The sequence below is a fragment of the Leptidea sinapis genome, chromosome 8 (genome assembly GCF_905404315.1).
Source record: "Leptidea sinapis chromosome 8, ilLepSina1.1, whole genome shotgun sequence".
NCBI classification, from domain to species: Eukaryota; Metazoa; Arthropoda; class Insecta; order Lepidoptera; family Pieridae; genus Leptidea; species Leptidea sinapis.
The window spans coordinates 4,903,668-4,922,298 of NC_066272.1; the positions used below are offsets into that span (position 1 = coordinate 4,903,668).

Here is an 18,631-nt window from a genome sequence, read left to right on the forward strand (position 1 = left end):
TGCAAATGAGCTCTCATCATTTATACGTGTTAAAAAAAACTTACTCTTATTTTAGAAGTCACAGGGAGGGGGAACACATTTTACCACTTTGGAAGTGTATCTCGTGCAAACTATTCAATTTAGAAAAAAATATATTAGTAACCTCAATATCGTTTTTGAAGACCTATCCAAAGATGATAGACCCGTATGGGTTTGATGAAAAAAAAATTGAGTTTCAGTTTTAAGTATGTGGATTTTTTTTTCTATTTTTTGCCATTTGGCTACGGCACTCTAAAAAGTTTGTTATCAATAAGGGCAGTGCAGTGAACGTATATGCTTTATATGCGTGCACTGGAACAGTGTCATATGGATTGTGACACGACCAAAAACGCGGTCGACGAAAATCAAGCCAAGTTGCGCATAGCACTAGTAATACATGGATTTATAAAAAAACAATCATCCCAAAATTTCCAACTAACAACTCATAACAAACTGGACCTTTAACTATTCCATGTAACGGCATGATATGGGCTTTGAAAGACGGTCGCCCGAAAACTTATTTAAATTTATTTATTAGTATTTTAACAGCAATTTTTTAAATAAATCTCATGGTTTGTCCAGGGTATCTAATGTAACGTTATTCAGTTCATTACTTCATGCTTCGTTGAACGTAATTACCTCATGGTTAAACACTATACACGATAAACATAATTCACATTAGAACTCAACAGCAATATTTATCGTAACAATAGAGTTTCGTAATTTGTTATGAGATTAAGATAAAGGCGCGGAGAATGTACTGAGTACGATCTTTATGCCTCAATAGGGCTACTGGAAAGTAGTATTCTTGGTACACTTCCTCGTAACGATGGTTTTATCTTCGTGTAATCATATAAAGTATTGTAAATATAATATATTATATAACAATTAGATTAAAACAAATTGAATTATGAGAGAGGAGTTAAGTAGTTAACTGAGAGCCGTTAAGTAACTCATTAATTAATATCTTTGAACGTGGACCGTTTAAAGTAGCAAAAATACTGAGGCCGGGTTGTATGAACTCACCTTAGCAATAACATACATGTTAAAGTACCGGTTATAATCAAAAAATGATTTAGACAATTTTCAGATGACGTCAACACTTTAACTGTTAACCGTAACCGTCCCATCTTCGCCGGTTAAAGCTATTGTTAATGTTAAATAGCTAAATAGCGACTTGTCAAACGTTTCAAATAAATATTCGATATTGACTTGATAATTCACTTTTTAACTTTAACTATGCCAAGGAATACGATGGTGCAACACATTCCGCAGTCTATGTTAGTGTCAGCGTTACTGTTAACGTTAAATTTGATTTAAACCTTAACTATAACAGATAATTTAATGCTACTCAGCCTAAATATGCTACGTCTATTAAGGTAGTATACTATATATGAGTATGTATGCCTTTAAATTGTCCTGAACTCTTGTTAATATTTATACAAAATTAGAATTAAACAATGTCTTTACCTGTTCTGTGGAATTAAATCTATTCAGTATATTTAGCGTTAAGGCCGGCCATACTTTTTTGAATTCATTTTAAAAAATAATCAATGTTAAGTTTAACTTTATATTTTAACTAGCTGACCCGGCAAACGTTGTTTTGCCATATAAAATATAATTCATGCGATAGTTTTATAAGTAATAAAATATGGCCTATATTATAGCCTGTACATCATTTTGTTCTATTGTCAATAGTTTTTGCAGCGCACGCAAAAATAGGTTTTCGATTTTACACCTTGTGTTACAAAATAGCAATTTTATTACGGATCCCTAATTTTGAAAAAAAACATAGCCTATAGCCTTCCTCGATAAATGGACTACCCAACACTGAAAGAATCATTCAAATCGGACCAGTAGTACCAGAGATTAGCGCGTTCAAACAAACAAACACTACAGCTTTATAATATTAGTATAGATATATTATTTAAAATATTATCTTCTATTAATCAAAATATATTCTTTCACTACGAGTAGGTCTGTCAACTTCCACTTTTTCCAAAGTAATTTTAAACACAACACGTAACTAAATCTAAGATCATTAATACGTCTAGATAGACTATGCCAGCTGTGTAAACTTCGAAAAAAATTGAGTTTAGAGTTGACCTCTATTTTGAGCAATGCACGCACACTAACACAAAGTGTCTATGTATGATGAATGTAAGATGTATATGTAATAAGAGTAGTTTATCGTACGCACACTAAAGTAATCACCCTGGATTGGTTTTATCGGTTCTCTAACAGCAAGAGACTCTATCTATTTGCATAAATTATTTAAGAACTAAATATTTATTTCAGTTAAATACGAAAAATTGTAAGTGGTCAGTTTATTTAGAGAAACACAATTATCTACTTATCTGTTTAACATCAAAAATAAAACCAAAAATAAGTTAATGTATTTATTTCGCAGAGTGAATGCCATTGCTGTCCACTTTTTAGTACATCAGAAGGTACTTCCTCATTGTAGTAGTTAGTTAGTTAGTAGTTAGTAGTTGTAGAGTCGTCTCGAATCTCTTGATTGTCGAGTTTAGCTGTTTGCAGTCCAATTTCCCACAACATTTAGGCTTTAGAATAATTCGAAAACATATTACGGTTATCAAGAGACAACCCTTATTCTCGACGTAAAAGCTGTGAATGCATAATTTGGAAATTTTGCAATATTTTTCTTTCTTCTCACAATGTTGATACAATAAAGAAAAAACTAAATTAAAAATAAAATTTAATCTTTACATATAAATATTTTCTCTTTGAATTATTAGCATCATTTTTTTGTTATTTGAAAATCAAAGACGACTGATTTTCGAAATTTTAAAATCATAATCACAGAATCACATCACAGGGCTGGCATTATTTGAAAAAAAAATGGCGATCTCTGTGTATATTGTAATAATGTATAAGAAACTAAACATGACGAGTTGTTTCGATTTGATTTTAATTGGTTAATGAATATTTAAAAAAATCGATGTAATTTGAAGATACCACTCACAATCGATTATGATTCGAGTAATAGCTATTGATTTCAATAGTATAAAGAACTTTTAAAATAAATAAAATATTCGGGATAGGAAGCACTTTATTTTTAGTCCCAAACTGAATGTTTAATTGTAAACAATTTGTTATGTTTTTAAAGTGATGTTATCACTTCTAGAATTAATATACAAATAAAATTTGAAAAATCAAAATTTTATGAACGATGCGGGACTCGAACCCAAGACCTCCGGCGTTCCGTTCCGGTGCTCTAACCAACTGAGCTAACCGTTCGAGTGACGTATCGTGATAAAATTTTGTTTTTCAAATTTTATTTGTGTGTTAAATTGTAACTTAAATTGTAAAATACATTATTGTGTGACCACACTGTGGCCCGTGTATGATCAATCTCCTTTTTGCACAAAATATTTTTTTTATGAGAAAAGATTTTGTTAAGTTAGACTGACTAACTTATGCTGCTCAGATTTTTCCCATACATAATAATGACCCTCACATAAAACTGAGACTAAAAAAATAGCAATCAAATTACTAATTTAAATGGACAGCTCGCGCTTGACCAAAAAAATAACAATGCCAAAACTATTTTCACAAAAAGAGCAAAGGTTTCTAAGACAGTCTTTCTAAAGATCTTTAAACTTTATACATAAATGTATCTTCAGGATTAAGATTAAGGGGGAAATCGCAAATAAAAAAAACCCTCTTTTTATAATGAAAATGAGGCACGAGACGAGCAGGACGTTCAGCAGATGATGATTAATACACCCTGCCCATTACAATGCAGTGCCGCTCAGGATTATTTGAAAAACCCAAAAATGCCGAGTGGCACTACAACTGCGCTCGTCACCTTGAGACATAACTTATGTCAAGTCTCATTTGCTCAGTAATTTCACTAGCTACGGCGCCCTTCAGACCATAACACGGTTATACTTACGTATGACTGCTTCACGGTAGAAATAGGAGCCGCTGTGGTACGCATAATCTAGCCAGCATCCGGTGCAAAAAAGCCTCCCACTGGTATATCCGAGCGAACGAAATCTTTTACGCTTGCGGCACTCATTTACTCTGCTGCGTAGTTTTTTATGGGTATCACTAGATTCCTTACGGTAAGCTATTTTCAACTTTAGGTATACAACCTCTATATTTTCATTCGAATTTTGGACGAGAGTTGGCCAGTTATTATTTGTTTTATATTACTTTTTTACTATCACCTTTTATTTTCTCTAATACTAATATTTTATTTTCACAATAGTTACCTTCACGACAGATCTCGACGAGAGCTGAGCATTGAAACATAAAAGAGCATCGTAGCTCTTTCAAGTCGAAAGATATTCTAAATGAAATGTGACACAGTGACAAGACCTTTTGAAAAAGAGGTAAGGAAGTAAAACAATTCACGGTTTTATTCAATAGGAAGGTGATTTAAACTTTGGATAGTTATGAAGTTGCAACACGAAAATGTATTGCCTGATTTTCTTATCAACACTTTTTTAATGCCTTTCACCATTAAAGTTTCAAATCATGAATGTATTGAATATAGTAATGCATACATATCGGCCCAGTTGTCACATGAAACATCAATACAAAAGATCTTGTAGGGAAGATAATAGTCACAAGCAAATATTATAATGGGAGAAAATTTGCGATTACAATCGAGGGTGCAATTTGTACGCACGAGGCTAAGTCGAGGGCCTCAATATACCTGAGTATACTATGTATTATAGTATACTAGCTCATCCAACAGACGCTGTCAAAAGAAAAAAAATATGATGTATGTAATGCATTCAGGAATGGTGTAGTCCATAGGTTCTCAACGTGGGCGATAACGCCCCCTTGTGAGCGTTTGAGACTTTCGGGGAGGCAGTAGAAGACCCAAAGAAAATTAGGGGGCATTGAGATGGCGCAGATGGGGCGCGGGTAGATTAAAAAATATAGTCTAAAAAGGCAAAAAATACACGAAAATACTCTAGAAAAAAACATATCCTCAAAGTGGGCGGTGGACAAAATAAGGTTGAGAAACTATGGTGTAGTCTAAAGCCATCGGAATTATGCAGTCAAAGTTAATGAGTTAAAAATTAAACAAAAACGTATTTCTCAATGATTTTATATTACGTAGTAATAAAATGATAAGCATTAATGTAATATTGTATTCGTGTATACAGTTTTTACATTACTGCTTTATAATTGCCTTTAATAATATACTAAAACCTTCCTCAAAAACCAGGCTATCCATTGGTGTTATCAGCATGACAATCAGTGCAGTAGTTTTTGAGTTTGTCGCGAACATACAGACAGGCAGAGCGGCGGAGGGCTTTGTTTTGTAATGTAGTGATTACAGGTCTGAAAAAATGGCGACGTAAAATTAGCGAAATTGAAAAAAAAACACCGAAATTCGTTGCTTTTTTGTTGCTAATTAGTTGCTAAAAATTAATTTTTTTGCTCTAACCGATCGCAAAAAATCGGCAATAACGCTAACTTTACATTAAGATAGCGTGGGAATTATTTCTAATGAATTGTATATGATAGAGCTTTGGTCCACTATTATAGTGCTTCCACTCTTATTACAACGTAATACACAGTTTTCAAGAAAAACCAAAATAAAAGTCTACCCTCCCCCCTCACTAATTTGGTAATGGGGGGAAACGCCTACTATTTGGTTCTGGCACTCGCCGGCCGCTGCCGCGGCACGCTACGCTCGGCTCGTGCGTTGTTTTAACTGTTCTAACATAACCTAACCTAACCAATTTTACTTTATTTCACTATAGTTTTTCCGCGGAAAAATCGTTAGTTAAGCAAGCGTGGCCGTTTTTTTTGTAAACCGATCTCCAACTTCTATTGACTTCCGGTTTTTATTTTGTTGCTGACTCTTTCTGCTAAAGCAAGCTGCAGTATGAACAGCAACAAATTTTCATCATAGTTTTTCCACGGAAAAATCGTTAGTTAAGCTAGTGTGGCCGATTATTTTGTTTTGGGCATAATTAAAAAAAAAACAATTTTTTTTTCTTCTTAGCATCTTTCAGCAACAAATTAGCAACAAATTGACCCCTATTTGCTTGATTGATCAGTCTACATTCAGTGATTCCCACGCTATCTTAATGTAAAGTTAGCGTTATTGCCGATTTTTTGCGATCGATTAGAGCAAAAAATTTATTTTTTTAGCAACAAAAAAGCAACAAATTTCGATTTTTTTTTTTCAATTTCGCTTAATTTACGTCTCCAGTTTTTTCGACCTCAGGATTAATGCAGACAAACCCCGAATAGGGAAGGGTTCCATAGAGCTCCCTATTACTGAATCATAATATTTGTATGTCGTTTTAAGTTGTTTCCTTTTTCTTTTAAAATTAATTAAGTATTAAACTTAAAATTCCGACGACCTTTTACGACGACACGGTAGAACTCCATTGAGTTTATGCAATAATTTTGTTATATATAATATGTAATTTGTTAATACGAAATAAATAAATAAAAATAAATAAATAACTACAGCAAGAAAATTGCAGAAAAAAACAAACTTTTTTAGCCAGCAATGTAATGCAATATATAGTTCCTACGTAATACAGGTCAATGTCACTTGAACAACGTTTGTAATGCTGTCAGCTGTTACGGAGAAATACATTTCTGCTTTTTTTTATAATTTAAGGGACTATAAATAAAGGTTATAAGATAGTTATGATTAAAAACAGGATTCCATTACTATTTATTTTTAAAAAATCCATACAATTTTTTTTTGTAATTTTCAGTGATAATATTTTCAGAATTATGGTTTTACATTACACTTTTAGGATGTTATATATACATATGAATATCTATTGATTTGATTTGATTGATTTGTACTGGATAAGAGTAGCAAGAGACGGAATAAAGTGGAAGTCCTTTCAAGAAGCCTTTGTCTAGAGATAAATTACTAGTTAAGTTAATTTAAGCTTTATTTATAAGAAAAAATAAGTTAGTAGTAATAATAAAATATTTTATTTTTATTTATTTTAAAATATATATGGCTCATTAGAGTAATAGTAACTAGAACAAAATTTTCCCTCTATTGAAATATAGTGCTATAAACTACACTAAAATAAAAAGCATATTATTATAATTTTAACATTGAAAATAGCTTTGTTACAAATTGAACACAGTCCTGTTGAAGTCTGTTTGACGGCACATAAAAATATTTCAAAAGACACAGTTTGTTTATTATCGTTAACAAGTAGTCATTATCGTTGTTGTTCAAACTATTCAATACTCAAACAAAGGAAAACGCAAACGAAAAAAAAATAGTTTTTCATACATTTCCTTCCGATGATCCAAGTTAGTAACCTTGTGGATTTCAGTTCCAATATTTGTACAAATTAGATGACACACTTTCATTCTAGTAGTCGCGATTATACGAAGGTTCTGTAGGTGTTGTATAAAAGTTGTTATTTTATTTTGTTTATAAATATTTTGCGCAAACCCACAAATGTAGGTTAAGGCAACCTTACTCTTAAAAATGTACATTTGTCCGAATGTGATATTATTATTACGTAATTATTTTATTATGGTTTACGCGTGACGTTTATAAAGAAATGGCGGACACGTATGTGTTTCACTCCGAAATAGAGCTTACATCCGTCCGGATTAATCCGGACATATCCGGACTTTTCGACTCTAGTCCGGATTTCTCCAACTCTCTAACTTGATTTATTTTTAATAAGATGGAATATAGTTATTAAACTATATATTAACTAATATCAAATCAGTAGTAAAGTATACGAAATCTAAACGAGATCAACTAAAAAATTCCGGACTTTTATCGACATGTCAGGACTTTTCAAGTTACTAAATGGTAACTGGTAAATTAAAATAGTATATTAAAGAAGAAGTTTTTTTTTAAATTATGTATTTATTATTCAAACAAAACAAATCTTATAACTATATTTACAATATTACGGCTAAATAAAATTAAAACTATCTTTACGTGGAAGCGTACCAAAAATACTGGCAGCATTACCGCGTTGGATAGCAAGGCTGATCCGTTGACCGAAATAGCTGCCAGCGCTTGGGTTTCCAGTAGCCTTATTGAGACGCGAAGATAGTATTTTGAACATTCTCCGCGCATCAGGGCCCCACGGGCCAAGTGCCTCGACACCAAACGGCACAAAGATGTTTGACTCACTGAGACCAACATATTTGCGACGCTTGCTGTCTTCGGCAGTCGAAGCAGCAGCCCCAGCACCAACTGACGTAACTTGGACATGAGAAGGAGCCAGAGTGTCGACGCAAGTAGCGTCGCACACCAGCGCCCTTCCCCGTGCCCAAGCCACCAACGTCATTCCATCAGGACGCTTGCCATCGCGGCGGGTAATACCATTTGGCTCTAAAACAGCTGGTATATTAAGAGCGGCAAATGCCCTGCGGATGACTTCATTAATGCTGGCGTGACGACTGATACGGCCTGCCGATTTTAGGCAGTTTTAATTATATATTTATTATAGAAACACGCGTTTTAATAATTTTTAAAGTATCTCTATGTAGATACTCGTATTATATCTGAAAAGTGTTCTTTGTAACAAATACCATTCAAAAGCATATAGTTACTTTCTTAAAATACTTTGAAATTATAGATTTTTCCAGATATAGACTATAAAAAAAATGCTTCGTAATTATGGGTTTTCCAAAAACTATAAAAAAACTAACAGTGCAATCTGTTGACACTTTAATAAACCTACATGTATTGCTAATTTAAAATTTTAGACGCACCATCTAATATCGGTATGTAAAGTTAATTTGCACATTAAAATGTTTAAAATTTATACAACACACTCACTTATTTCTACTTCATTATAATATTAGATACTTTAATTCAAAATAGGATGTGAATTCATTTATTGAATGTCAAAAACTACCACCCATTCCAAAGAGAATGCCTCAGACCTGAGAAGAGGGGTTGTTGATTACAAAGTAATATTGTACAATTAAACTTATTATTTAATAGCCTGAGGGCGGTTGCTCCATTCCCAATCTGTGGTATCATTAAGAAAGTCATTTATATCATAGTAACCTATACCACACATATGTCTTTTAACAATTCTTTTGAATATCGTAATACTTTTGTTTTGAACATTTTCTGGGATCTTGTTGTAAAAGCATATACATCGCCCCACAAAAGACTTACTAACTTGACTTAGCACTTGCACTTAGACTTGGCACTGTAATACTAATAATTATTAGTTATTATTAATAATATTAATTATACAAAAGATTTAAGTTTTCTTAATTCAGCATACAGGGGATTTCGGGGGCGACAAATCGATTTATCTAGGTCAACTTAAAAAAATGTAGTCAAACATAATCTCGTGAAAGTATTAATTTGCAATGGATTTTTAGAATGATTTATATGACATTTTATTATTCAATATCCTTTGATTTTATTATTAAGAAACAAAAAAATAAATAATTCGAAAGAAAGAAAGAAAAAATGTTTATTGACGTCATTACACATTCTGATAATATTTCTTAAAGTTATACTAATCTAACTATGATCTAATGACGTCAATGGGCCCCCAACTCAGTATAGTTGTGGTTTCGAAAGAATCCACAACGCTGGTCTTCCGTGGAAACCCAGAGAGCGCTACTAACGCACAGTCCTGTCACACAAAGGTGTACAAACTATTAATTCTCTATGAGCACAAAGCACAAAAAAAAGTGAAACTCGGATCTAAAATTAAAACTAACAATAAATAAAAACAATTAAACTTGATTTAAACTTGTCATTGCCACACAAAAATTCATTGGATAATCTACTTTGTATAAACATATTTTTTATTATGACAAGTGACCAGCAATACCTTCCTTAAAAAGCTTTTTATACCGACTATAGGATGTACATCAAAAATTAATGAGTTAAAAGTAAGAAGAAATAAAGAATATTAAGAAATAAAGTGTGCAGTCCTTTTACTTTGAATAAAACAAGCCCGATTTTATGTTCATTTATAAGTTATCCCACATGTAACACTAATAATTATTAATATTATTTATTGAATTAGGCGTTACTTTGCGGAAATCCATAATTATACAAATGATTTAAGTTTTCTTTAGTGTTAATTCCGCCAATATTTGTTTTTAAAAATAATTCGACACGTGTTTCGCCTCTGCACGAGGCATCCTCAGGTCGTGTTGTCTTGTCGAGACTAAGTCTCGTGCCAGATTTTGGCGAATTATTTTTAAAAACAAATATTGGCGGAATTAACACTAAAGAAAACTTAAATCATTTGTATAATTATGGATTTCCGCAAAGTAACGCCTAATTCAATAAATAATATTAATAATTATTAGTGTTACATGTGGGATAACTTATAAATGAACATAAAATCGGGCTTGTTTTATTTAAAGTAAAAGGACACACTTTATTTCTTAATATTTCTTTATTTCTTCTTACTTTTAACTTAAAATTTTAATTTTTGATGTACATCCTATAGTCGGTATAAAAAGCTTTTTAAGGAAGGTAGGTATTGCTGGTCACTTGTCATAATAATAATATGTTTATATAAAGTAGCTTATCGAATGAATTTTTGTATGGCAATGGCAAGTTTAAATCAAGTTTAATTGTTTTTATTTGTTGTTAGTTTTAATTTTAGATCCGAGTTTCACTATTTTTTGTGCTTTGTTTTATAGCTGTGTGCTCATAGAGAATAGTTTGTACACCTTCGTGTGACAGGACTGTGCGTTAGTAGCGCTCTCTGGGTTTCCACGGAAGACCAGCGTTGTGGATTCCTTCGAAACCACAACTATACTGAGTTAGGGGCCTTTATATTAGATCATAATTAGATTAGTATAACTTTAAGAAATATTATCAGAATTTGTAATGACGTCAATAAACATTTTTTCTTTCTTTCTTTCGAATTATTAATTTTTTTGTTTCTTAATAATAAAATCAAAGGATATTGAATAATAAAATGTCATATAAATCATTCTGAAAATCCATTGCAAATTAATACTTTCACGAGATTATGTTTGACTACATTTTTTTAAGTTGACCTAGCTAAATCGATTTGTCGCCCCCGAAATCCCCTGTATGCTAAATAAACTAATAAATACGAAACGTCGGGTTAACTAAAATAAAAATGTAACTTTTATGCAAACATCTAATGTAAAACCGTTACAATTACACGCGTTTTAATCCTTCAAAAGTGTTTTATTTAAATGTGTAACACTCGCGTTCACCAAAGAAAATACTATTAAATACTTGTTGGAGCCGTTTCGAGATTCAGATTATATGTTTATATATAAGAATTGCTCGTTTAAATATATATGATTAAAGAGGCTCTCCGTCACAGATTCAGATTTTTCTGAAGGCCAAAGATTTGTACAATAAATATTCAGACAATAATGTGTCATATGGTTTTAATTTGGGAAACAATTAAAATAAAACAATTACTTAGAGTTGCCTCAAGCTTACAAATTAATGAAAACTATTTTTAAATTGGTTAAGTCATTCTTAATTAGGGGCAAAAAACGCAGGGATAAACTGATAAAAATTTTAACACTACACCATGTTTAAAAATATCCCAAAATGTTTTTATATGAATCCGAATTTGACACCATAAACACCTTTCGTTTAAAAATATTAAAATATCAATAATAAGTTGCATTTCAAAAGTTCTTAAAATAATCATTAATCAAAACTTCTAATATATAAAATTCTCGTATCATGGTTATAAACTTTGAACTCCTTCGAAACGGCTTGACCGATTCTCATGAAATTTTGAGTTCATATTGGGTAGGTCTGAGAATCGGACAACATCTATTTTTCATCCCCCTAAATGTTAAAGGTTACACGAAATTATTCTTTTTATTTTTTTTTTTAAATTTGATTGATTATGAGTCAGCATTAAAAAATACATACAACTTCAAATTCACCCATCTACGATCAACAGTTACTTTTGTATCGCGATTTTAATATCGGCAATACAACGTTTGCTGGGTCAGCTAGTATTTCTATAAAACCTTATCAAAATGATTAAAACTTTCGTGAGCCATTATAATTTTTATATACTAACACATAAATAAATCTTAACTGTAAAAAATAATTAAGTGGAGAACTCAATCCTACGTGACCCGAATACTTATCTATTTGTTTATATTTTTCTTATTAAATAAAACAAAAAATGTATTTCGGTGTAGAGTTAAAACCATAGTGTGTAGGCGTACCCCGAATAATAATTCAAAAATAACTGTTGTTGTAGAGAACGCTCAGCAAATCAATTATTCAAATTAAGAACTACCGCTATTCAATTACCGATAGAAATGTACCGTGTTCTTAATACTGAAGAATAATACCGTGATACGAATAAATATTATATACACAAAAAAAAATTTGAAACTTATATCGAGATACTTTGAAAAGAAATTTAAAATCATCTTATTTATATACGATCTCACACTGGTAGTTACTGAAACTAATAAAATATAAATATGTACTTAATAATTCATTGTTACTTAATATGAATACTTAAGTTTTTTCAACCAAAGTAAAGTCTTGATAAAACATAACTATCTAACAAAAGACACAAATTCCGTTGTGTTTGTTTAAATTTTGTTTCTGCACGACAAACTTTCTTTTAAATGGCCAATCACCGTAGGTGTCTAATCATTTGATATATTGGTATACAAATGAAAGAACATAAAAATATTTCTTCTAAAATTAAATTAAAATAAATTTGAAATGACAAGATTGTAAATCTTCCTTAAATTACCAAAATATCCATCACTTAATCCGTAGACGTAATAAAAATTAATCTTAAGAAAAATAATTGAATCTGAAGTAACAATTGTTTCGTCTAGTAATATTCAAATATTTTTTTAACTTACCCCATCAATCACAATAATAATAGACACATAATGTTTTTTAATTAAATTACGCGTAAAACTACCACTGAATTTTATTTGGCTTGTCGCAGAGTTTCGCGTGCGTTTGGTTCAGCTTGCTTGCTCGTAGTTACTACGAACCAGCATCCATTGAATATTACGTTAAGTCGGCTACCAAGTACCAACGGATGTCCATTCTCATGTCCGATACAATGCAGTTTGTTTGATCGTTTCCTAAAACGGATAAGTGGAAAGTTGTTGATCCTTACATTAGAAAGTTGCCTCATAAATACAATAGCGAATCGCTGAGTTTTTAAAGACAGTGTTTCTCTAATTCTAACAAATTTCGGTAAATTAATCAACAATTAGAATTCTAATAACAACTATTAACACTGATATTTAGTTTATTTTACAAATATTATTTATGGTGTATGTGGATGATTCAGCTTCTGTACTCAATAACTTTTGTATTCATTTACATTTACTTTTTTGACTTACACGTGTAAGACATTGACTATTTGACGTTTGAGTGTGTTTGTTGCATCATTTTACATTTTACATATTATATTGTAATTGAAATGATTGTGATCTTGATATAAAAGAGTTGCAATGAGTTTCTTGCTACTTTTTCTCATTAGCTCAACCCTTTACGAAGTAGCGGTAGATTCAATAAGATTTTTGTCTACGTGAATAAACTGATTTTAATTTGATTTGATTTGAATTCTTTAAAAAAATGATTTACAAAGTTTCTACATAACAATAACTCGTCCGTAACTAATTATTTACCGATTTATTATTTCAAATATTTGGTACATAAAAACAATTTTAGTGCAAAATTTTATTTTATTTTTTTCCATAACTCAGAAGGATTCACCTGCGTTTTTTTCATTTTTCATAATAATGTTATGTATGTACGAGTACTATGTACATAGTCACATTTGCGAATCTATCTATCTAGAGATTATGATAAAAATAATGTTAACATCAGGAACTAACATAAACTTGTTATGCCAACTACTCGGTTAAGTCGATTTCACAAATGTTTTGTTGGGCGATGTCCAATGTTTCATGATCTCAGATAGTGTTCAAAACAAATATGTTACGAATTTCATTGTTTAAAAACGTTTACATTGTTAAGGTTACTATAACATAAATGACTTTTTTAATAATACCACAGATTGAGAATGGAGCGACCGCCATCAGGCTATTTAAATAATATATGTTATTGTAACAAAATTTTATCAAAAAAGAAGCCCGCTTTCAACAATTTTTCTCGGGTCTAAGACCTAAATTGTGGTGATGGTTTTTCTCTTTCATAAGATGATTTACAATTCTATTTTAAATAAAAATATTTGAATTTACATATGTAGATGTAAATAGAATTAGTTTTAAGACTTATCTATAAATACTTGAAATTATTTGACCTCATTAATTATTAATTTATGTGTTTATGAAAAAAAAATTCGTTATATATATATTCGTTTAGATATAATACCTAATACATTGCGTTAACTGGCAAGCAATGTTGTTAAATTTTGAAATTACGTTAATAATTAATTAATTTATTATTTATTTAACATTAGTAAACATCTTACGACACTATAAGCTTATATTACGAGCACTAGCTGACCCGACAGACGTTGTTCTGTTCATAATAAAAAAAAAAACTCTTGCGGATGGAATTTCGGAAAATAGTAGCTGACCTATACTCGGTGAAAAGAATATTCCTACCAAATTTCAAGTCTTTAGCTCTAATGCTTCCAGAGATATCGGGATGAGTGACTATATACGTGGAAATCTCTTATATATACCTAATGTAATGCCAATAAAAAAGTTATGTATAACACTGCCTTTGCTTATTAACACTATTGTCAAAATGTTGTATGTATATAAACTTTGAGCAGTATATATATATATGTGATTTTTTTTTTCATAAAATAATAATTAATGAGCTCAAACAATTTCAAGTATTTATAGATAAGTCTTAAAACTAATTCTATTTACATTACTCATAGATACCATACTGAAAACTGATTTACTCGTAAAAAAGAAATACTTATCGACACTGTGAACTTAAGAACATCCTCCTGTTTTTGACTTTGGTTGAATAGAATAATAAAGCCAAACAATTTGTCATGTTTTTAAAGTGATAACCCTCACAACTGGCATTAATTACACAAATAAAATTTTAAAACAAAGATTTATGAACGATGCGGGACTCGAACCAGCCACCAACTGAGTCAACCATTAAAGTGACGTGTTGTTGATAAAATCTTGTATGCTTTGTTCAACTCTCAGGCTCTAGCTTCATCTACAGGATTTACTTTACAGATGATAACGAGCTCAACCCCAATATTTGTATATTAGTAGACTATACGTCACTCGAACGGTTGGCTGAGTTGGTAAGAGCGCTCATACAGAACGTGAGAGGAGGCGGGTTCGAGGCCCGCATTGTTCATTAAATTCTGTTTTCAAATTTTATTTGTGTAATAATAAACCCGTTTGACTTGACATACTTAGTAACATCAAGGTAAAGAAGAAATCTGTAACACAAAATCTATGTCTCTATCTCATAGTTTAAATACAGAGATAAAATTCCAACAATCTGTTTTGACTTACGGCACGCACTAATGAAAAAATCAAATACTATTTACAATCGGTACATTTAAACGTAGCACGTTGCATACAAATATGATCATAAAATATTAACTTCAGATATGTTTAATTTTAAAAATTGCTTCGTAATGATTTCCTTAGGATAAGAGTGCCAGTACATACTATAACACTGAAATTGCAGTCAGAAAGTCAGTCGTTCACACACCGGCTGTGTTATTACAAAAAAAGCCAAACATTGTAACAGAAAAAGATAAACTTAATTTTAGACGTCGCTATTGTCAGGCCACTGACGTTGTAATAGTTAAGTCACTGTCTAACAAAACACGTGTCTAAGCCATGTTTAAATTATTTTTTTGTAATAGCACCGCAGGGGTCTGTGTGCCCTTCCAATATATAATACGCAATATTAATATTGAACTAGCTAATAACAAACAGTGTGTGCTGATAACACGACACATGTGATAACATCATCAAGGAAATGTTATGATAGAAAATAAATCTATTTATTATTTTCTATAAATAACTCCAATTAATTTTCACTCCACAGACATTTCAATATACTAGCGTATATACAAACAAACCGCGCGAAAGAGAAGAACATAATAATATCTAAAGAAGATACAGAACGACAGCGAAGGAAAGCGAGTCTAATGTTCTAATGTAACCGATTGAGAAGCAGGAGCACAAGCCAAGAGTGGCTTCTTAGTATTTTGAGTACTAATCCTCTAGCTAAGGCACACAATGACAAACCCAAATTTGAAGAAGAAATACTATTGGGCTCTCGTCAACTTTTTTTAGGTTTCCGTACCCTAACCTAATATAATTTATGCGTGTAGGTCTGTAACAGACCAGGTTTATTACCTACTCTAGTGTGCGTCACAAGCTACCTTTTACACTAGCGATTTGTGTGACATCAGTCGTCACGCCAGCATCCGCAGGGCATTTGCCGCTCTTAATGTACCAGCTGTTTTAGAGCCAAATAGTTATTACCCGCCGAGATGGCAAGCGTCCTGATGGAATGACGCTGGTGGCTTGGGCACGAGGAAGGACGCTAGTGTGGGACGCGACTTGCGTCGACACTCTGGCTCCTTCTCATGTCCAAGTTATGTCAGTTGGAGCTGGAACTGCTTCTTCGACTGTCGAAGAAAGCAAGCGTCGCAAATATATCAGTGTCACGGAGTCATACATCTTTGTGCCATTTGGTGTCGAGACACTTGGTCCGTGGGGCCCAGAGGCGAAGAATGTTCAAAATATTATTTTCGTGCCTCAATAAGGCTACTGGAAACCCAAGCGCTACCAGGTATTCCGGTCAATGGATCAGCCTAGCTATCCAACGTGGTAATGCTGCCAATATTCTTGGTACGCTTCCACGTAATGATAGTTTTAATTTTATGTAGTCATAGTATTGTAAATATAGTTATAAGATTTGTTTTGTTTGAATAATAAATAAAATAGGGGTTAATTCTAACCTCAAGTTTTCATAGTCTATCTAGACGTATAAATGATCTTAGACCCTAACGATAATCAATGCGTACATGGCTAAAAAACTCTAACGTCTCGTCCCTTATTTTCATTAAAAAAAAATAAGTATTTGTCTTGAAATTAAAAATAAAAATAAAAAACTTAAATTTGACGCGCCTTTATTTAGCGCCTCACTTTAATTATGAAGGTCTGATCAAGGTTTCTTTCCTATTGATTTGTACAAATCTAACTCTTCAATAAATAATCCTTTTAAATACTGTAGATACTCGAATCGGTGTCACGTTATCTTGTCCTCCCTCGAGCAATCGAAGTTATTTGTTTTGTTTTGATGCCTCGATATTAGTTTTGATATTTAGAATGTCTAAGCTCCATGACCTATCACTGTTTTCTAGTCGTAAAGCCCTATATTCTGATACCCATTACTCATAATATGGGAAAAGAAGTATAAAATCCTCTAAAAACAAATATGAAATGTATATAAGAGAATTCCACCGACCAACTCATCATGATATCTCCGGAACCATAAAGCCCAGAGACTTGAAATTTGCTAGAAATATTCCTTTGGTGGAGTAAAGGTCAGACTTTTTTATAATGAATAGAACAACGTAACTAGTATGAAATATTTTAAGAGTCAAGATTTATCATTTTGGTTCCCATTTTGAGAATGTGAATTATTATGTTACCCACCATTTTGTGATCGCAACCATCTAGAATTTACGATCCATACTGAACATAATATCAATTGTATTGCCAACATAACAAAAGGTGTGCACCAATTATCAGATCAATCTGTAAAAGGTTAGATGTAATTTAAATTGCTAGATTTGACTCAAATATCAAACAAGACAAGCTATTTAAAGGTTACTACATTACAAATATATGAATGGATATATACATGTTAATTTATTTATAATCGCCTATAAAATGCTCACAGAATACCTTTATTGATTTATGGTGTATGTGGATGATGCAGCTACTGTACTCAATAACTTTTTTATTAATTTACATTTACTTTTTTGACTTACTCGTGTAAGACATTGACTATTTGAAGTTTGAGTGTGTTTGTTGCATCATTTTAAATTTTACATATTATATTGTAATTGAAATGATCTGTAAATCTTGATATAAAAGAGTGGCAATGAGTTTCTTGCTACTTCTTCTCATTAGCTCAACCCTTTACGAAGTAGCGGTAGATTCAATAAAAAAAAAATTTAATTTTTTTGACATTCTTAAGTGTCATTTCCGTGACCTACTTGAATAAACTGATTTTGATTTGATTTGATTTAAATAAGTTTATAACCGATACTACACCTTGTGTTTTAATGTAATTTTATATCAATAAAAAGCGGCCGATTGCGAGTAGGACTCGCCATGAAGGGTTCCGTATCAGCAAGTAACATAATATAAAAGTTCTTGTAGTTCATTGTAACTATTTATGACGTATTAAAAAAAACTACCAACTAGATCTCGTTCAAACCAATTTTCGATGGAAGTGTGCATGGTAAGGTACATCATATATTTTTTTTAGTTTTATGATTCTCTAATATTTTCAAAGTTACAGAGGTTTACACACATTTTACCACTTTGGACGAGTCTTTCGCGTAACAATATCACTTTTGATTACCTATCCATAGATAATGGATGGATAACCCCACACGTTTGTTGTTTTTTTTTTCTATTTTTGTGTGAA

At 31.7% G+C, this 18,631-nt stretch overlaps 1 protein-coding gene across 2 annotated transcripts in view; it reads right to left on the reverse strand.

Annotated features, from left to right (window-relative positions):
- LOC126965786 (solute carrier family 46 member 3-like) overlaps positions 1 to 12,974 on the reverse strand; it is a 48,108-nt gene extending 35,134 nt beyond the window's left edge. For both annotated transcript variants that reach the window (XM_050809553.1, XM_050809552.1), the window contains exon 1: positions 12,847 to 12,974. The gene's annotated coding sequence lies outside the window, so the exon portion shown is untranslated. The remainder of the gene's footprint in view (positions 1 to 12,846) is intronic.
- Positions 12,975 to 18,631: the final 5,657 nt, after the last annotated feature.